This window comes from Bombina bombina, unplaced genomic scaffold (assembly GCF_027579735.1).
Source record: "Bombina bombina isolate aBomBom1 unplaced genomic scaffold, aBomBom1.pri scaffold_494, whole genome shotgun sequence".
Classification (NCBI taxonomy): Eukaryota; Metazoa; Chordata; class Amphibia; order Anura; family Bombinatoridae; genus Bombina; species Bombina bombina.
In genome coordinates, this window is record NW_026512112.1 from 133,021 (window position 1) to 155,190 (window position 22,170).

Below are 22,170 nucleotides of genomic sequence, written 5' to 3' on the forward strand. Positions count from 1 at the left end.
TACTTCAAAGTCTAAACTTCTCAACATCCCCTTCAAAGGGCAGACTCTATTCGGGCCTGGAGTGAAGGAGATCATTTCAGATATTACTGGAGGAAAAGGCCACGCCCTTCCCCAGGATAGGTCCAACAAATTAAGGACCAAACAGACTAATTTTCGTTCCTTTCGAAACTTCAAGAGTGGCGCAGCTTCAACTTCCTCTACTGCAAAACAAGAGGGAAATTTTGCCCAGTCCAAGCCAGTCTGGAGACCTAACCAGGCTTGGAACAAGGGGAAGCGGGCCAAAAAACCTGCTGCTGCCTCTAAGACAGCATGAAGGAGTAGCCCCCGATCCGGGACCGCATCTAGTGGGGGGCAGACTTTCTCTCTTCGCCCAGGCTTGGGCAAGAGATGTCCAGGATCCCTGGGCTCTGGAGATTGTTTCCCAGGGATATCGTCTGGATTTCAAAGCTTCATCTCCAAAAGGGAAGATTTCATCTCTCACAATTATCTGCAAACCAGATAAAGAGAGAGGCATTCTTACGTTGCGTTCAAGACCTACTGGTTATGGGAGTGATCCACCCAGTTCCAAGGGAGGAACAGGGGCAGGGCTTCTATTCATATCTGTTTATAGTTCCCAAAAAAGAGGGAACTTTCAGACCAATCATGGATCTCAAGATCCTAAACAAATTTCTCAGGGTCCCTTCCTTCAAGATGGAGACTATTCGAACCATCCTACCTATGATCCAGGAGGGTCAATATATGACTAGCGTGGACTTAAAGGATGCTTATCTACACATTCCGATACACAGAGATCATCATCCGTTTCTCAGGTTCGCCTTTCTAGACAGGCATTAACAGTTTGTGGCTCTTCCCTTCGGGTTAGCCACGGCACCAAGAATCTTTACGAAGGTTCTAGGGCCCCTTCTGGTGGTTCTAAGGCCGCGGGGCATAGCAGTGGCCCCTTACCTAGACGACATTCTGATACAGGCGTCGACTTTCCAAATCGCCAGGTCCCATACGGACATTGTTCTGGCATTCCTGAGGTCTCACGGGTGGAAGGTGAACGAAGGAAAGAGTTCTCTCTGCCCTCTCACAAGCGTGTTTTTTCCGAGTCGGTCATTGATACCTTAATTCAGGCTTGAAAGCCTGTCACCACGAAAATCTATCATAAGATATGGTGTAAATATCTTCATTGCTAGTGACGTATGGGATATACATTCCTACCAGGAGGGGCAAAGTTTCCCAAACCTCAAAATGCCTACAAATACACCCTTCACCACACCCACAATTCAGTTTTACAAACTTTGCCTCCCATGGAGGTAGTGAAGTAAGTTTGCGCTAGATTCTACGTTGATATGCGCTTTGTGGCAGGTTGAAGCCCGGTTTTCCTCTCAGAGTGCAGTGAATGTCAGAGGGACGTGAAGAGAGTATTGCCTATTTGAATACCATGGTCTTCCTCTACGGGATCAATTTAATAGGTTCTCTGTTATCGGTCGTAGAGATTTCTTCTCCTACCTCCCTTTTCAGATCGACGCTATACTCTTATATACCATTACCTCTACTGATTCTCGTTTCAGTACTGGTTTGGCTATCTACTATATGTAGATGAGTGTCCTGGGGTAAGTAACTCTTATTTTTTGTGACACTCTAAGCTATGGTTGGGCACTTTATATGTAAAGTTTTAAATATATGTCTTTAAACTTATATTTGCCATGATTCAGGATAATCAGTATTCCTTATATTCAGATTGTCAGTTTCATTATTTGGGATAATGCATATGAATAAAATATTTTTTCTTACCTTGAAAATTTTCAATTGACTATTTTTCCCTGCGGGCTGTTAGGCTTGCGGGGGCAGAAAATGCTTTCTTTTATTTCGTCATTCTTAGCGCGAACTTTTTTGGCGCAAAATTTTGTCATTTCCGGCACCGTAGTTGACGCCGGAAGTTGTATTCTGTTAACGTCATTTTTGACGCATGAGTATTCAGACGTTTTTTTGCGCCAAAAAATGTGGACGTCGGTGTCGGCGTCAGAGGATGTGGCGTCATACTTGGCGCCAAAAATATGGGCGTTGTATTTGGCGCCAATAATGTGGGCGTCATACTTGGTGCCAAAAAGGTGGGCGTCTTTTTTGTTCCACTTTTTTCCTCACATTATTTAAGTCTCACTTTTTCATTGCTTCTGGTTTCTAGAAGCTTGTTATTTTGCATTTTTTCCCATTCCTGAAACTGTCATTTAAGGAATTTGATAATTTTGCTTTATATGTTGTTTTTTCTGTTACATATTGCAAGATGTCTCATCCTGACCCTGGATCAGAATCTACTAGTTGAAAGACGCTGCCTGATGCTGGTTCTACCAAAGTTAAGTGCATTTGTTGTAAACTTGTGGTAACTGTTCCTCCAGCTGTAGTTTGTGTTAGTTGCCATCATAAACTTTCCAATGCAGATTGTGTCTCCATTAGTAATAATCCTTTACCTGTTGTTGTTCCTTCAACATCTAATGTTCAGGATGTTCCTGTTAATGTAAACGAATTTGTTTCTAATTCTATTAGGAAGGCTCTGTCTGTTATTCCTCCTTCCAGTAAACGTAAAAGGTCTTTTAAAACTTCACATTTCGGATTAATTTTTAAGTGACCGCCATCATTCTGACTTATCTGTTTCTGATGAGGATTTTTCTGGTTCAGAAGATTCTGCCCCAGATATTGATACTGATAAATCTTCATATTTGTTTAAAATGAAGTTTATTCATTCTTTACTTAAAGAAGTATTGATTGCATTAGATATGGAGGAGTCTAGTCCTCTTGATACTAAAACTGCTAAATGTTTAAATTCGGTTTATAAACCTCATTTGGTTATTCCAGAAGTTTTTCCAGTTCCTGATGCTATTTCAGAAGTGATTTCTAGGGAATGGAATAGTCTGGGTACTTCATTTACTCCTTCTCCAAGGTTTAAGAAATTGTACCCTGTGCCATCTGATAGATTAGAGTTTTGGGACAAAATCCCCAAAGTTGATGGGGCTATCTCTACTCTTGCTAAACGTACTACTATTCCTACGGCAGATAGTACTTCCTTTAAGGATCCTTTAGATAGGAAGCTTGAATCCTTTCTGAGGAGAGCTTATTTATGTTCAGGTAATCTTCTTAGACCTGCAATCTCTTTGGCTGATGTTGCTGCAGCTTCAACTTTCTGGTTGGAGGCTTTAGCGCAACAAGTATCAGACCATAATGCTTATAGCATTGTTAAACTTCTTCAACATGCTAATAACTTTGTGATGCCATTTTTGACATCATTAGAATTGATGTCAGGTATATGTCTTTAGCTATTTTAGCTAGAAGAGCTTTATGGCTTAAAACTTGGAATGCAGATATGACTTCTAAGTCAACCTTGCTCTCTCTCTCTTTCCAAGGTAATAAATTGTTTGGTTCTCAGTTGGATTCAATAATTTCAACTGTTACTGGGGGGAAGGGAGCCTTTTTGCCCCAGGGCAAAAGATCTAAAGGTAAATATAGGGCTGCTAATCGTTTTCGTTCCTTTCGTCAGAATAAGGAGCAGAAGCCTGACCCTTCCTCTAAAGGAACGGTTTCTGTTTGGAAACCTTCTCCAGTCTGGAATAAATCCAAGCCTTTTAGAAAGTCAAAACCAGCTCCTAAATCCGCATGAAGGTGCGGCCCTCATTCCAGCACAGCTGGTAGGGGGCAGGTTACGATTTTTCAAAGATGTTTGGATCAATTTGATTCACAATCTTTGGATTCAGAACATTGTTTCACAAGGGTACAGAATAGGTTTCAAGGTAAGACCGCCTGTGAGAAGATTTTTTCTCTCACGCATTCCAGTAAATCCAGTGAAGGCTCAGGCGTTTCTGAAATGTGTTTCAGACCTAGAGTTGGCTGGGGTAATTATGCCAGTTCCAGTTCTGGAACGGGGTCTGGGGTTTTACTCAAATCTATTCATTGTACCAAAGAAGGAGAATTCCTTCAGACCAGTTCTGGATCTAAAAATATTGAATCGTTATGTAAGGATACCGACATTCAAAATGGTGACTATAAGGACTATTCTGCCTTTTGTTCAGCAAGGGCATTATATGTCTACAATAGACTTACAGGATGCAAATCTTCATATTCCGATTCATCCAGATCACTATCAGTTCCTGAGATTCTCTTTTCTCCAACATAGGTGTGTCCGGTCCACGGCGTCATCCTTACTTGTGGGATATTCTCTTCCCCAACAGGAAATGGCAAAGAGCCCAGCAAAGCTGGTCACATGATCCCTCCTAGGCCCAGTCATTCTCTTTGCCGTTGCACAGGCAACATCTCCACGGAGATGGTTAAGAGTTTTTTGGTGTTTAAATGTAGTTTTTATCCTTCAATCAAGTGTTTGTTATTTTAAAATAGTGCTGGTATGTACTATTTACTCTGAAACAGAAAAGAGATGAAGATTTCTGTTTGTAAGAGGAAGATGATTTTAGCAAACGTTACTAAAATCGATGGCTGTTTCCACACAGGACTGTTGAAATGAAGTAACTTCAGTTGGGGGAAACAGTTGGCAGACTTTGCTGCTTAAGGTATGACTGGCCACATTTCTAACAAGACTTTGTAATGCTGGAAGGCTGTCATTTTCCCTATGGGAACCGGTAAGCCATTTTCTTAGTTTAAGTAAAAGAATAAAGGGCTTCATAAGGGCTTAAAAGACTGGTAGACATTTTTCTGGGCTAAAACGATTACTTTCTAAGCATGTTTGGCAGATTATAACTCTTAATAGTTACTATAATCTTGGGGATTGTTTTAAAAAAACGGCAGGCACTGTATTGGACACCTTTTTCACTGGGGGCCTTTCCTAGTCATAGGCAGAGCCTCATTTTCGCGCCACTAATGCGCAGTTGTTTTTGGAGAGCAAGGCATGCAGATGCATGTGTGAGGAGCTAAGAACCACTGAAAAAGCTTATTGAAGGCATCATTTGGTATCGTATTCCCCTCTGGACTTGGTTGGGTCTCAGCAAAGCAGATTCCTGGGACTGTATTGGGGTTAAATGTAAAAACGTCTCCGGTTCCGATATTTTAAGGGTTAAAGCTTTCAAATTTGGTGTGCAATACTTTTAAGGCTTTAAGACACTGTGGTGAAATTTTGGTGAATTTTGAACAATTCCTTCATACTTTTTCGCATATTCAGTAATAAAGTGTGTTCAGTTTAAAATTTAAAGTGACAGTAACGGTTTTATTTTAAAACGTTTTTTGTGCTTTGTAATCAAGTTTAAGCCTGTTTAACATGTCTGAGCCATCAGATAAACGATGTTCTATATGTATGAAAGCCAAGGTTTCTCCCCATTTAAATATATGTGATGATTGTGACATAGTGTCCAAACAAAGTAGGGACAATGATGCCACTGATAATGATGTTGCCCAAGATGATTCCTCAAATGAGGGGAGTAAGCATGGTACTGCATCATCCCCTTCTGTGTCTACACCAGTTTTGCCCACACAAGAGGCCCCTAGTACATCTAGTGCGCCAATACTTATTACCATGCAACAATTAACGGCTGTAATGGATAATTCTATTGCAAACATTTTATCCAAAATGCCTACTTATCAGAGAAAGCGCGATTGCTCTGTTTTAAACACTGAAGAGCAAGAGGACGCTGATGATAACTGTTCTGACATACCCTCACACCAATCTGAAGGGGCCAGGAGGGAGGTTTTGTCTGAGGGAGAAATTTCAGATTCAGGAAAAATTTCTCAACAAGCCGAACCTGATGTTATTACATTTAAATTTAAATTAGAACATCTCCGCGCACTGCTTAAGGAGGTATTATCTACTCTGGATGATTGTGACAATTTGGTCATTCCAGAGAAATTATGTAAGATGGACAAATTCCTAGAGGTTCCGGTGCCCCCCGATGCTTTTCCTATACCCAAGCGGGTGGCGGACATAGTAAATAAGGAATGGGAAAGGCCCGGCATACCTTTTGTTCCTCCTCCTATATTTAAGAAATTATTTCCTATGGTCGACCCCAGAAAGGACTTATGGCAGACAGTCCCCAAGGTCGAGGGGGCGGTTTCTACTCTAAACAAATGCACTACTATCCCTATAGAAGATAGTTGTGCTTTCAAAGATCCTATGGATAAAAAATTAGAGGGTTTGCTTAAAAAGATGTTTGTTCAGCAAGGTTACCTTCTACAACCAATTTCATGCATTGTTCCTGTCACTACAGCAGCGTGTTTCTGGTTTGAAGAACTAGAAAAGTCGCTCAATAAAGAATCTTCGTATGAGGAGGTTATGGACAGAGTTCAAGCACTTAAATTGGCTAACTCTTTTGTTTTAGATGCCGCTTTGCAATTAGCTAGATTAGCGGCGAAAAATTCAGGGTTTGCTATTGTGGCGCGCAGAGCGCTTTGGCTAAAGTCTTGGTCAGCGGATGTGTCTTCCAAGACAAAATTGCTTAACATCCCTTTCAAGGGTAAAACACTGTTTGGTCCTGACTTGAAAGAGATTATTTCAGACATCACTGGGGGAAAGGGCCACGCCCTTCCTCAGGATAGGTCTTTTAAGGCTAAAAATAAGCCTAATTTTCGTCCCTTTCGCAGAAACGGACCAGCTTCAAATTCTACATCCTCTAAACAAGAGGGTAATACTTCTCAACCCAAACCAGCCTGGAGACCGATGCAAGGCTGGAACAAGGGTAAGCAGGCCAAGAAACCTGCCACTGCTACCAAATCAGCATGAAGTGATGGCCCCCGATCCGGGACCGGATCTGGTGGGGGGCAGACTTTCTCTCTTTGCTCAGGCTTGTGCAAGAGATGTTCAGGATCCTTGGGCACTAGAAATAGTTTCTCAGGGTTATCTCCTGGAATTCAAGGAACTACCCCCAAGGGGAAGGTTCCACAGGTCTCAATTATCTTCAAACCAAATAAAAAGACAGGCATTCTTACATTGCATAGAAGACCTGTTAAGAATATGGGAGTGATTCATCCAGTTCCATTAGGAGAACAAGGGATGGGGTTTTACTCCAACCTGTTCATAGTTCCCAAAAAAGAGGGAACATTCAGACCAATTTTAGATCTCAAGATTCTAAACAAATTTCTCAGAGTTCCATCGTTCAAAATGGAAACCATTCGAACGATCCTTCCTACCATCCAGGAAGGTCAATTTATGACCACGGTGGATTTAAAGGATGCGTACCTACATATTCCTATCCACAAGGAACATCATCGGTTCCTAAGGTTCGCTTTCCTGGGCAAGCATTACCAGTTTGTGGCACTTCCATTCGGATTAGCCACTGCTCCAAGGATTTTCACAAAGGTACTAGGGTCCCTTCTAGCGGTGCTAAGACCAAGGGGCATTGCAGTAGTACCTTACTTGGACGACATCCTGATTCAAGCGTCGTCTCTGTCAAAAGCAAAGGCTCATACGGACATCGTCCTAGCCTTTCTCAGATCTCACGGATGGAAAGTGAACATAGAAAAAAGTTCTCTGTCCCCGTCAACAAGAGTTCCCTTCTTGGGAACAATAATAGATTCCTTAGAAATGAAGATTTTTCTGACAGAGGTCAGAAAATCAAAACTTCTAAGCTCTTGTCAAGTACTTCATTCTGTTCTTCATCCTTCCATAGCGCAGTGCATGGAAGTAATAGGATTGATGGTTGCAGCAATGGACATAGTTCCTTTTGCACGAATTCATCTAAGACCATTACAACTGTGCATGCTCAGACAGTGGAATGGGGATTATACAGACTTGTCTCCGACGATTCAAGTAGATCAAAGGACCAGAGATTCACTCCGTTGGTGGCTGACCCTGGACAACCTGTCACAGGGAATGAGCTTCCGCAGACCAGAGTGGGTCATTGTCACGACCGACGCCAGCCTGGTGGGCTGGGGCGCGGTCTGGGAACCCCTGAAAGCGCAGGGTCTATGGTCTCGGGAAGAATCTCTTCTCCCGATAAACATTCTGGAACTGAGAGCGATATTCAATGCTCTCAAAGCTTGGCCTCATCTCACGAAGGCCAAATTCATAAGGTTTCAATCAGACAACATGACGACGGTTGCATATATCAACCATCAGGGGGGAACAAGGAGTTCCCTGGCGATGGAGGAAGTGACCAAGATAATTCAATGGGCGGAGGATCACTCCTGCCACTTGTCTGCAATCCACATCCCAGGAGTGGAAAATTGGGAAGCGGATTTTCTGAGTCGTCAGACTTTCCATCCGGGGGAGTGGGAACTCCATCCAGAAATCTTTGCCCAAATAACCCAATTATGGGGCATTCCAGACGTGGATCTGATGGCCTCTCGTCAGAACTTCAAGGTTCCTTGTTACGGGTCCAGATCCAGGGATCCCAAGGCGACTCTAGTGGATGCACTAGTAGCACCTTGGACCTTCAACCTAGCTTATGTATTCCCGCCGTTTCCTCTCATTCCCAGGCTGGTAGCCAGGATCAATCAGGAGAGGGCTTCGGTGATTTTGATAGCTCCTGCGTGGCCACGCAGGACTTGGTATGCAGACCTGGTGAATATGTCATCGGCTCCACCATGGAAGCTACCTTTGAGACAGGACCTTCTTGTTCAGGGTCCATTCGAGCATCCGAATCTGGTTTCCCTCCAACTGACTGCTTGGAGATTGAACGCTTGATTTTATCAAAGCGTGGGTTTTCAGATTCTGTAATAGATACTCTTATTCAGGCTAGAAAGCCTGTAACTAGAAAAATTTACCATAAGATATGGAAAAAATATATCTGTTGGTGTGAATCTAAAGGATTCCCATGGAACAAGATAAAAATTCCTAAGATTCTATCCTTTCTACAAGAAGGTTTGGAGAAAGGATTATCTGCAAGTTCTCTGAAGGGACAGATTTCTGCTTTATCTGTTTTACTTCACAAAAAGCTGGCAGCTGTGCCAGATGTTCAAGCTTTTGTTCAGGCTCTGGTTAGAATCAAGCCTGTTTACAGGTCTTTGACTCCTCCTTGGAGTCTAAATCTAGTTCTTTCAGTTCTTCAAGGGGTTCCGTTTGAACCCTTACATTCCGTAGATATTAAGTTATTATCTTGGAAAGTTTTGTTTTTGGTTGCAATTTCTTCTGCTAGAAGAGTTTCTGAGTTATCTGCTCTGCAGTGTTCTCCGCCCTATCTGGTATTTCATGCAGATAAGGTGGTTTTGCGTACTAAGCCTGGTTTTCTTCCGAAAGTTGTCTCCAACAAAAATATTAACCAGGAGATTGTTGTACCTTCTTTGTGTCCGAATCCAGTTTCAAAGAAGGAACGTTTGTTACACAATTTGGACGTAGTCCGTGCTCTAAAATTCTATTTAGAAGCTACTAAGGATTTCAGACAAACATCTTCTTTGTTTGTTGTTTATTCTGGTAAAAGGAGAGGTCTAAAAGCAACTTCTACCTCTCTTTCTTTTTGGCTTAAAAGCATTATCCGATTGGCTTATGAGACTGCCGGACGGCAGCCTCCTGAAAGAATCACAGCTCACTCCACTAGGGCTGTGGCTTCCACATGGGCCTTCAAGAACGAGGCTTCCGTTGACCAGATATGTAAGGCAGCGACTTGGTCTTCACTGCACACGTTTGCCAAATTTTACAAATTTGATACTTTTGCTTCTTCAGAGGCTATTTTTGGGAGAAAGGTTTTGCAAGCCGTGGTGCCTTCCATTTAGGTGACCTGATTTGCTCCCTCCCTTCATCCGTGTCCTAAAGCTTTGGTATTGGTTCCCACAAGTAAGGATGACGCTGTGGACCGGACACACCTATGTTGGAGAAAACAGAATTTATGCTTACCTGATAAATTACTTTCTCCAACGGTGTGTCCGGTCCACGGCCCGCCCTGGTTTTTTTAATCAGGTCTGATGAATTATTTTCTCTGACTACAGTCACCACGGTATCATATGATTTCTCCTATGCATATTCCTCCTGTACGTCGGTCGAATGACTGGGGTAGGCGGAGCCTAGGAGGGATCATGTGACCAGCTTTGCTGGGCTCTTTGCCATTTCCTGTTGGGGAAGAGAATTTCCCACAAGTAAGGATGACGCCGTGGACCGGACACACCGTTGGAGAAAGTAATTTATCAGGTAAGCATAAATTCTGTTTTCTAGACAAGCATTACCAGTTTATTGCTCTTCCGTTTGGCCTAGCAACAGCTCCAAGGATCTTTTCGAAGGTTCTCGGTGCCCTTCTCTCTGTAATCAGAGAACAGGGTATTGCGGTATTTCCTTATTTGGACGATATCTTGGTACTTGCTCAGTCTTTACATTCTGCAGAATCTCTTACGAATCAACTTGTGTTGTTTCTTCAAAGACATGGTTGGAGGATCAATTTACCAAAGAGTGCCTTGATTCCTCAGACAAGGGTAACCTTTTTGGGTTTCCAAATAGATTCAGTGTCCATGACTTTGTCTCTAACAGAAAAGAGACGTCTGAAATTGGTTTCAGCCTGTCGAAACCTTCAGTCTCAATTGTTCCCTTCGGTAGAATTATGCATGGAAATTCTAGGTCTCATGACTGCTGCATCGGACGCGATCCCTTTTGCTCGTTTTCACATGAGACCTCTCCAGCTTTGTATGCTGAACCAGTGGTGCAGGGATTATACAAGGATATCACAATTAATATCCTTAAATCCCAATGTTCGATCTTCTCTAACTTGGTGGTTGGATCACCATCGTTTAATTCAAGGGGCCTCTTTTGTTCATCCAACCTGGACTGTGATCTCAACAGATGCGAGTCTTTCAGGTTGGGGTGCTGTATGGGGATCTCTGACAGCGCAGGGGGTTTGGGAATCTCAGAAGGCGAGATTACCAATCAACATTTTGGAACTCCGTGCGATTTTCAGAGCTCTTCAGTTCTGGCCTCTTCTGAAGAGAGAATCGTTTATTTGTTTCTCAGACAGACAATGTCACAACCGAGGCGTATGTCAATCATCAAGGTGGGACTCGCAGTCCTCAAGCTATGAAAAAAGTATCTCGGATACTTCTATGGGCGGAATCCAGCTCTTGTCTAATTTCTGCGGTTCATATCCCAGGTGTAGACAATTGGGAAGCGGATTATCTCAGTCGCCAGACGTTACATCCGGGCGAATGGTCTCTTCACCCAGAGGTATTTCTTCAGATTGTTCAAATCTGGGGACTTCCAGAAATAGATCTGATGGCCTCTCATCTAAACAAGAAACTTCCCAGGTATCTATCCAGATCCAGGGATCCTCAGGCGGAAGCAGTGGATGCGTTGTCACTTCCTTGGAATTATCATCCTGCCTATATCTTTCCGCCTCTAGTTCTTCTTCCAAAAGTGATTTCCAAAATTCTAATGGAGCGTTCGTTTGTACTGCTGGTGGCTCCAGCATGGCCTCACAGGTTTTGGTATGCGGATCTCATTCGGATGGCCAGTTGCCAACCTTGGACACTTCCGTTAAGACCAGACCTTCTATCTCAAGGTCCATTTTTCCATCAGGATCTCAAATCATTAAATTTGAAGGTATGGAGATTGAACGCTTGATTCTTAGTCATAGAGGTTTCTCTGACTCAGTGATTAATACTATGTTACAGGCTCGTAAATCTGTCTCTAGAAAGATTTATTATCGAGTTTGGAAGACTTACATTTCTTGGTGTTCTTCTCATAAATTCTCTTGGCATTCTTTTAGAATTCCTAGAATTTTACAATTTCTTCAGGATGGTTTGGATAAGGGTTTGTCTGCAAGTTCTTTGAAAGGACAAATCTCTGCTCTTTCTGTTCTTTTTCACAGACAGATTGCTAATCTTCCTGATATTCATTGTTTTGTACAGGCTTTGGTCCGTATCAAGCCTGTCATTAAGTCACTCTCTCCTCCTTGGAGTCTTAATTTGGTTTTGAAAGCTTTACAGGCTCCTCCGTTTGAGCCTATGCATTCTCTGGACATTAAATTACTTTCTTGGAAAGTATTGTTCCTTTTGGCCATCTCTTCTGCTAGAAGAGTTTCTGAGTTATCTGCTCTTTCTTGTGAATCTCCTTTTCTGATTTTTCATCAGGATAAGGCGGTGTTGCGGACTTCATTTCAATTTTTACCTAAGGTTGTGAATTCTAACAACATTAGTAGAGAAATTATTGTCCCTTCATTGTGTCCTAATCCTAAGAATTCTAAGGAAAGATCTTTACATTCTTTGGATGTAGTAAGAGCTTTGAAATATTATGTTGAAGCTACTAAAGATTTTAGAAAGACTTCCAGTCTATTTGTTATCTTTTCTGGTTCCAAGAAAGGTCAGAAGGCTTCTGCCATTTCTTTGGCGTCTTGGTTAAAGTCTTTGATTCATCTTGCTTATGTGGAGTCGGGTAAGTCCCCGCCTCAAAGGATTACGGCTCATTCTACTAGGTCAGTTTCTACTTCCTGGGCTTTTAGGAATGAAGCTTCTGTTGATCAGATTTGCAAAGCAGCAACTTGGTCTTCTTTGCATACTTTTACTAAATTCTACCATTTTGATGTGTTTTCTTCTTCTGAAGCAGTTTTTGGTAGAAAAGTACTTCAGGCAGCTGTTTCTGTTTGATTCGTCTGCTTATAATTATAGTTTTTTTCATTATAAGATTAAAACTTTTTGATTTGGGTTGTGGATTATTTTTTCCAGAGGAATTGGCTGTCTTTATTTTTATCCCTCCCTCTTTAGTGACTCTTGCGTGGAAGTTCCACATCTTGGGTATCTGCTATCCCATACTTCACTAGCTCATGGACTCTTGCTAATTACATGAAAGAAAACATAATTTATGTAAGAACTTACCTGATAAATTCATTTCTTTCATATTAGCAAGAGTCCATGAGGCCCACCCTTTTTTGTGGTGGTTATGATTTTTTGTATAAAGCACAATTATTCCAATTCCTTATTTTTGATGCTTTCGCTCCTTTCTTATCACCCCACTTCTTGGCTATTCGTTAAACTGAATTGTGGGTGTGGTGAAGGGTGTATTTGTAGGCATTTTGAGGTTTGGGAAACTTTGCCCCTCCTGGTAGGAATGTATATCCCATATGTCACTAGCTCATGGACTCTTGCTAATATGAAAGAAATTAATTTCTCAGGTAAGTTCTTACATAAATTATGTTTTCTGCTCTGTCCTTTTGCACAAACGTCTGGCTGAGGTTCCAGACGTCCAGGCGTTTTGTCAGGCTTTGGTTAGAATCAAGCCTGTGTTTAAACCTGTTGCTCCGCCATGGAGTTTAAATTTACTTCTTAAAGTTCTTCAAGGGGTTCCGTTTGAACCTTTGCATTCCATAGATATTAAACTTTTATCTTGGAAAGTTCTGTTTTTACTAGCTATCTCCTCGGCTCGAAGAGTTTCGGAGTTATCTGCTTTACAGTGTGATTCCCCTGATCTGATTTTCCATGCAGATAAGGTAGTTTTACGTACCAAACCTGGGTTTCTTCCTAAAGTGGTATCTAATAAGAATATCAATCAGGAGATTATGGTTCCTTCATTATGTCCTAATCCTTCTTCAAAGAAGGAACGTCTATTACACAACCTTGATGTGGTTCGTGCTTTAAAGTTTTATTTACAAGCTACGAAGGATTTTCGTCAAACATCTGCTTTGTTTGTTGTCTACTCTGGACAGAGGAGAGGCCAAAAGGCTTCGGCAACTTCTCTTTCTTTTTGGCTAAGAAGCTTAATCCGCTTAGCTTATGAGACTGCTGGCCAGCAGCCTCCTGAAAGAATTACAGCTCATTCCACTAGAGCGGTGGCTTTCACATGGGCTTTTAAAAATGAGGCCTCTTTTGAACAGATTTGTAAGGCGGCGACTTGGTCTTCGCTTCATACTTTTTCTAAATTCTACAAATTTGATACTTTTGCTTCTTCGGAGGCTATTTTTGGGAGAAAGGTCTTACAGGCAGTGGTTCCTTCCGTTTAAGTGCCTGCCTTGTCCCTCCCTTCATCCGTGTCCTAAAGCTTTGGTATTGGTATCCCACAAGTAATGGATGAACCCGTGGACTGGATACACCTTTACAAGAGAAAACAAAATTTATGCTTACCTGATAAATTTATTTCTCTTGTGGTGTATCCAGTCCACGGCCCGCCCTGTCATTTTAAGGCAGGTGTTTTTTATTTTTAAACTACAGTCACCACTGCACCCTATAGTTTCTCCTTTTTTCTTGCTTGTCTTCGGTCGAATGACTGGGGGTGGCAGTTAGGGGAGGAGCTATATAGACAGCTCTGCTGTAGGTGTCCTCTTGCAGCTTCCTGTTGGGAAGGAGAATATCCCACAAGTAATGGATGAACCCGTGGACTGGATACACCACAAGAGAAATAAATTTATCAGGTAAGCATAAATTTTGTTTTTTCGCTAGTGATGTGCCATTTTTAGGCCTAAAAGAGAGGTTTAATAAACTTTTTGCTTTACTAAGAAACTGGAGTGCAGTCTTGTCATTCTTTGACATTCAATTATATTGTGGCTGTCTCTTTCTGGTTTGATTTTTTTTAATCTATGTAGTATATCACTGCTAGCACCACATCAGCTTCTTATTTATTTTACGTTGTGTGCACCCATTGTGCTGTTTACTTATACGTAAGGGTGTTTCTCCAGTCGGGCGCCCTATTTCATCCAGCAGTGGTAATAGCGGCAGTCACAGGGGCCACCAACTTCTGGTTAAAATTTTTAGCGGATCTGATTACGGTGGAAACTCCCCTGGACGAGATCGAGTAACTTATAGAATCTCTAAGGCTGGCAAACGCCTTCATCAGTGATGGCTTTCTGCAAATTATTTGCATCAATGATAAAAACTCTAGCTTTGCAGTTCTGACCAGGAGGGCCTTGTGGCTTAAGTCGTGGTCGGGGATGTGTCTAACTAGACTACTATTCTTGTCTTTCAAAGGCAAGTCGCTATTCGATACGGGTTTGGACTCTATTATAGTTAGTCACAGGTGTAAAGGGAGCTTTCCTTCCGCAGGACAAGAAATCTAAACCTAAGGGTCGTTCGGCGGAATGTTTACGTTCCTTTCATCTGAATAGGAGTTACCCATGGCAACTTGGAATCCCACCTAGGGGTGGAACAAGAAAAAACAGCCAAAGAAAGCTTCCCAGGATAACAAGTCAACATGATGGATTCGCCCCCGACCTGGGACCAGGTTTTGTGGGAGGCAGACTTTATTTGTTTCAGAGAGAATGGGTTTAGTCCGTCCAGGACCCTTGGGTGCTTGACATTGTTTGACATGGATACAGAATAAGCTTTCAGTTTCATCCCCCAAGGGACCGCTTCTAGCTGTCAAGAGTGTCAGGAAACTGAGTAACGAGAGTGGCACTACTCCGATGCATAGACGACCACATTGCCATGGGAGTGGTGGATCCAGTTTCACTATCAGAGAGAGGAAGGGATTTCTTCTCCAATCTGTTTGTGGTGCCCAAGAAAGAAGGCACATTCCACCCTATTTTGAACCTGAAGGGATTAAACAGATTCGTAAGAGTTCCCACCTTCAAGTAGGAAATAAGATCCATCCTTCCCCTGGTTCAAGAGGGTCAGTTCATGTCTTCTATAGACCTAAAGGACGTGTTTCTTTACATTCCGATTCACAGAGATCACTACTGTTTCCTACGGTTCGCCTTCCTAGACAAGCACTACCAGTTTGTTGCCCTGAGTTTTCACCAAGGTGCTGGTAGCGCTGCTGGCCACAGTTTGTCTGCAGGGGATCACAGTAGCTCCTTATCTGGATGACATTCTGGCCCAGGCTCCAGCCTTGCCAGTGGCTCAGGACCACATGCAGAAGTTGCTCTTGTGACTTCTGGTGCACGGTTCAATCTAAAAAAAGAGCTCCCTCATCCCAGCAACAAGAGTAAACGTTTTGGGAACAATTACAGATTCTGTCATATGTGCATTAACCTCACAGATCAGCGCAGAGAGAAGTTTCAGAAAGCTTGTTGCCTGCTTCCGCCCACTGCTCATCCTTCGGTGGCACAATGAGCATAAACATATTTAGATGCACACACATACAGTTAGGTCCGGAAGTAATTGGATACTGACACAAGCTTTGTTATTTCGGCTGTTTAGCAAAGTAAATTAAAGTTACAGTTAAATAAAGAATATGGGCTTAAAGTGCAGCCTCTCACCTTTAATTTGAGGTATTCACATACAAATTGGTGGAAGGTTTTAAGAATTACAGCACTTTAATATGTAGCCCGCTCTTTTTCAAGAGACCAAAAGTAATTATACAATTGATTTAATAGCTGTTTCATGGACAGGTGTGGGCTATTCATTTTGTTATTTCAATATCAATTAAGAAGGTAAATGGTCTGGAGTTGATTCCACGACATGGTTTCAAAGGAAACAACAAGAGAGAGACAAGAAGGGAGCCCCCTAGTGTAGCCAATCACGGAATAAGTTGACTCAAATAATGGATAAAGGATACTCGCATATCCCAAATGCAGAGATATGCCTAGGAAGACAGGCTGAGAGATCTCAGTGTCCCAGCGCAAACCAGGCACAAATAATCTAGAACAAAGATAAAAAGGGTACCTCCTAGTGCAATAATCCAAGGTAATAAGACCCCCAAACAATATGTAACCCTTCGTTGTCCAGGGTACTTACATGTGGGAAAGCACTTGACAAGTGCCAAACGGACAGACTGGACTGTTAGTAGTGGTCTAGCTCACTATATGATACAGTAGAGTTTGTGTATATTATCAGTAGGCTAACACAAGCTCCAAATAAGACTCCAAAAAGTCTGCTTGATATATTTAAAAGATTTATATTTAAAACAATATTAGCAATACAAAATGCTGAAAGGTATAAAAGCATCAAGACTGCAACGCGTTTCTCAGCGACCTCTGCCCCGTTTCTTCAGGCATATGATGCTCAAACAGCCTACGGAGTCTAATTTAAATATACAACCACCATCTTAGATCACTGAAGATAGGTGATTCCTTAGCCCCTTTATGTCACGTAGTGGGCGTTTAGTCTAACACGTCATAGAGGTAGGTGTGTGATATAGTTTATTGAGGAACTTCTCGACTATCGAGTACAGATCGAGTGGTATCTTATTAGCTTTATGCCATCAACGGATACTTACTAAAGGAAATCGTAACTACATTTACATTGATATATCAATTGATTAGCTAGTAAACATATATTATCAGCCTTACAACTTAGGACACATGTTATATATATTGATCATATAGATAGGTGTTAAGTATAATGTAACACTACAATATTTCATCATATACTGTTAGGGACTGATAGTTCAATGGTCCATATGTATGATATCTTAGTGCATTGTATTTAATAATGTTGGATATGTATTGATGACTTATATGCACATATGAGTTCGCTATTCTTATAAATCTTTTGGGGAACTGCACAGACTCTATGATTTTGAAGTAGATTTTAAATGTAATTATTTACTGTTGTATTGTTAATTTATATGTACAGTATGTTTCAATATGTTATGACATTTTATCATCTCTTGTGACTAGATGTTAGTATGTGTTAAACTGATTGAGGTCTTAATTTTACACCTGTGTTAGCTGGATACACTTGTGTCTGATTGGTGGTTGTATATTTAAATTAGACTTCGTAGGCATCATATGCCTGAAGAAACGGCACAGAGGTCGCTGAGAAACGCGTAGCAGTTTTGATGCTTTTATACCTTTCAGTATTTTGTATTGCTAATTTTGTTTTTAATATAAATCTTTTAAATATATCAAGCAGCCTTTTTTGAGTCTTATTTGGAGCTTGTGTTAGCCTATTGCTAATATACACAAACTCTACTGTATCATATAGTGAGCTGGGCCACTACTAACAGTCCAGTCTGTCCATTTTGGCACTTGTCAAGTGCTTTCCCACATGTGAGTACCCTGGACGTCGGTGAGTTTTATATTTTTTGGGGGTCTTATTACCTTGGATTATTGCACTAGGAGGCACCCTTTTTGTCTTTGTTCTAAATGCGTTCAACGGAGCTCTCAATGCAAGTAAAACAGGCCATACTTAGGCTGGAAAAAAAAAAAGAAATCCATCAGTGAGCAGCAACATTAGGAGTGGCCAAATCAACAGTTGGGTACAGTCTGAAAAAAAAGAGAAAGCAATGGTGAGCTCTGCAACACAAGAGGCGTGGATGTCCTCAGAAGACAACAGTGGTAGATGATAGTACGATACTTTCCATGGTAAAGAAAAACCTCTTCACAACATCCAGCAAAGTGAAGAACACTCTCCAGGAGGTAGGGCATATCATTATCCAAGTCTATCATAAAGTGAAGACTTTACAAGTGCAAATACAGAGGGTTATACAGAGAGCATACCACATCATCTGTAAAACATGGTGGAGGCAGTGTGATGGCATGGGCATGCATGGCTACCAATGGCACTAGGTCACTAGTGTTTATTGATGATAAGACAAAAGCAGTCGGATATTGTATTGTCTGCTCAGATTTAGCCAAATTCAGACAAGTTGATTGGACGGCGCTTCACTTTACAGATGAATAATGACCGAAAACATACTGTGAAAGCAACCGAAGAGTTTTTAAGGCAAAGAAGTGGAATATTCTGCAATGGCCGAGTGAATCACCTGATCGCAACCCAATCTAACATGCATTTAACTTGCTGAAGACAAAACTTAAGGCATAAATACGACCCAACAACACAACAACTGAAAACAGCTGCAGTAAAGCCTGGCAAAGCATCACAAAGGATGAAACCCAGCGTTTGGTGATGTCCATGTGTTCCAGACTTCAAGCAGTCATTGCCTTCGAAGGATTCTGGATAAAGTACTAAAAATGAACATTTTATTTATTATTGTGTTCAATTTGTACAATTACATTTGAGCCCCTGAAATAAGGGGACTGAAAATGGATGCAATTCCTAAAAGTTTCATACGATATTTTTGTTCAACCCATTGAATTAAAGATGAAAGTCTGCACTTCAATTGCATCTCAGTTGTTTCATTTAAAATCCATTGTGGTAGGGTACAGAGCCAGAATTATCAAAATTTTGTCAGTGTCCATTTATTTCTGAACCTTACACCTTAAATAATTATATTTATATGAATATTTTTTTATCATATAGTGTATATATGAGTGTAACACTTTATTTTAATGTTTTTATGTTGTGTTTTGATGTAACTTTTTTTTTTAAAAGTTATATTCTTGAGTTGCGCTAACCCGATGAGTGCAGATTTAGTTTGCACTTGAGAAAAACCATATACTTTTATAAACTTGCAATATGCTCACAAGTTAGAACAGGCAAGCTATTGCTTATTGTAACCCACGCTAACAATACAGGTAGCCCTCAGTTTACGCCGGGGTTAGGTTCCAGAAGGAATGGTTGTAAATCGAAACTGTTGTAAATTGAAACCCAGTTTATAATGTAAGTCAATGGGAAGTGAGGGAGATAGGTTCCAGGCCCCTCTCAAAATTGTCATAAGTAACATCTAATACATTATTTTTAAAGCTTTGAAATTAAGACTTTAAATGCTAAATAGCATTATAAACCTAATACAATAATCACACAACACAGAATATATAATTAAACTAAGTTAAATGAACAAAAACATTTGATAAACAGCATTATAAACCTAATAAAATAATCACACAACACAGACTTCACTTGCATTTTTCTGCAAACAGTTCTTTCTATGCATTCCAATCTGGGCTGATTTATAGACAGGAAGGTCTTGTTCCTTTGAAATCTGATCGATAGCTCAGGCCTGGTTAATCTGATTCATTTCAGCTTGCTTGTTTTTGCTGCAACACAAGCGGACAGCTCCACTTACTGGCTATTTTAATAAATGCACTGCTTCTCAATGCTTTTCAATAGCAGTCACATGACTGGAAAAAAAGGTTGTTATTCTGAAACGGTGTAAATTGAACCGTTGTAAAACGAGGGCCACCTGTATAGAGTCTCTTGTCATCTAGCCCTCTGTAAGTAAATGCAGAGCTTTCTAGTTACATTATAATTCAGTGTCTTCTCCAACAAACTACTGATATTAAATCTCACATTATAAAATTAAATCCAATTTTGCAATTTTTCTTCTGTGATGTCACCAAGCTTCAGAGATCAAGAGTTAGTTCCCATTTCACTAATCAAACAGTAATGTTAGTGAAGGTTGGGGGCATGGTAGGAAAATAAGCGTTTGTCACAACCAGTAGCAGTTTATATAAAAGACCACAATTACAGAATGGCTTTTTGCAACAGTTGTTAGAAATGTTGCAGTAACTTAATAATTAAGTACTTGTATTAAGTCTCTGTGAAATAACTGGTGAGTACTTTGCAGATATATATGTGTATGCTGAGGTACATGATAATTGACAGTGCCCCCAAAAAACCCAGAGGGGCAGAAGAAATAGGGACCTCCTAAATAGAGAAGCCAAATGGATATGGCTACTAAATACACTGCACCCAAAGGGGCTTAACAGAGAGTTTGATCTCTTATCCTTAATTTGATGACCGTATTTTGTGGATTTTTGTTTGAAATGTATACATTACTATCTGCATATTTTCTTTCTTTCATTTTTTTTCTTTTCTTTTGTTTCAAATATGTTGTATGGTTGGTAACTTGCTGCATTTGTTTTTAATTAGGTTTCCAATTTTCTAAATGGGGTGTAAGGGGTTAAATTGTTTTCTGTTCTGTGCTATTGCATATAAAATCACATGATGTGTGATGATGTCAAAACCTGTAAACCACTCCCATGTTTTATAATTGGTCACCTTTTCTGTATGGGCCTATAAAAGGCTTGTTTATTTCATTTCAAATTAGCTTGAGAAAGGGGCAGGTGCCCCGAAACGTTGCTTGTCAATAAAGGTTTAGCCTTTTTTAAAACTGTGTGCCACCTTATTCCTGTACTCTATACTATTGTCTGGACGTTAAGGGTGGTCCTACTAGGTGCTGCACTGGGCTAATTTGATCAAGATTATTCCAGATTATTGGATTGTCAGTGTGGATCCCTTTTGCTTTGTACTGAATATATACAGTGTGTATATATATATATATATATATCGTTCAAATATGTTTCTTTTCAAAGATGTAATTAATCTATGTGCATTTAAATTTTGACCGGAAGTCCCCTTAAGAATTGTTCACAATTTATAGCATCCATATTGTGTTATTTTGTATTATTAACAAACATTTTTCTTTTATTTAAAACATGATTTAATCTTGTTTTTGTCTTATATGTAAATAGTTTACTTGTTTTGTGAAAGTAAAAGCCTCTTCAATCTTAAGACACTCCTTCCCCCCCCCCCCCCCTATTTTTACTTTTTTAAGGAATGAGATTCTTCGGTTTATGAGTAATAAGAAATATTTGCTGCAGATAGACAAACTATTAATCCGATCCTGGCTATGTTTGGTTCCCCTGGAGCACATGTGTACACTTTTGGAGCAAAATACTACCGGTACTTTGAATGTCATTACAGCAAGCTGCTACAAATTTCAAAAAGTCTCTTACAACGACAATGAGGTTTGTTATACTGTAGTATTTTGAAAGCACTGTATTAAAATGAATTACATCTTTCATGCATTGAAAAGTGTTGTGTATATACTGTATATACTTCTGTTATCAAATTAGCTTTATTCTCTTGGTATTTGTTAAACGAGGAGCATTGAACTACTGGGAGCTAGCTGAACACATCAGGTGAGCCAATGACAAGTGGCATATATGTGCAGACACCTATCATCAGCAAGCTCCCAGTAGTGCTTTGCTACTCCTCAGCCTACCTAGGTTTGTTTTTTTAACAAAGAGAATTAAGCAAATTAGATAAAATGTAATGTTTCATTTGAGTCATGAGCTCATTTTTATAATATTCAAGGGAATTTCCTAGGACCATACACCAAAAACATACACTGGGGTCTTAACTCATGCCGCCAATCAATTTCATGTGCTGCACCAGGTGAATTATAACAGTCAGTTTAAATGTGTACGCATTAAATCTCACCACCACGAATAACAATTTAGGTTAGTACTACGTATTGATTATTTTAATATTATTATTCTAAAAACATAATGAATTACAAGTTCAATTTTTTTATCTGATTTATACTTAAAAGAAGACCATATCATGCATGATATATAAAAAAAAAATAAAAAAAAAAATTACAATGTACCGTGTTAAAAAGATGTAAAGTTAATATTCACTCTTAAAACTTCTAGCTCAACTAAATGTTTCCATATAAACTATACTTTCATGAAAATGTACCATATAAAGTTAGAACACTGGTTTTCAAACCTGTCCTCAGGCCTCCCCAACAGGCCAGGTTTTCAGGATTGGTGGCTAAATGTAGCC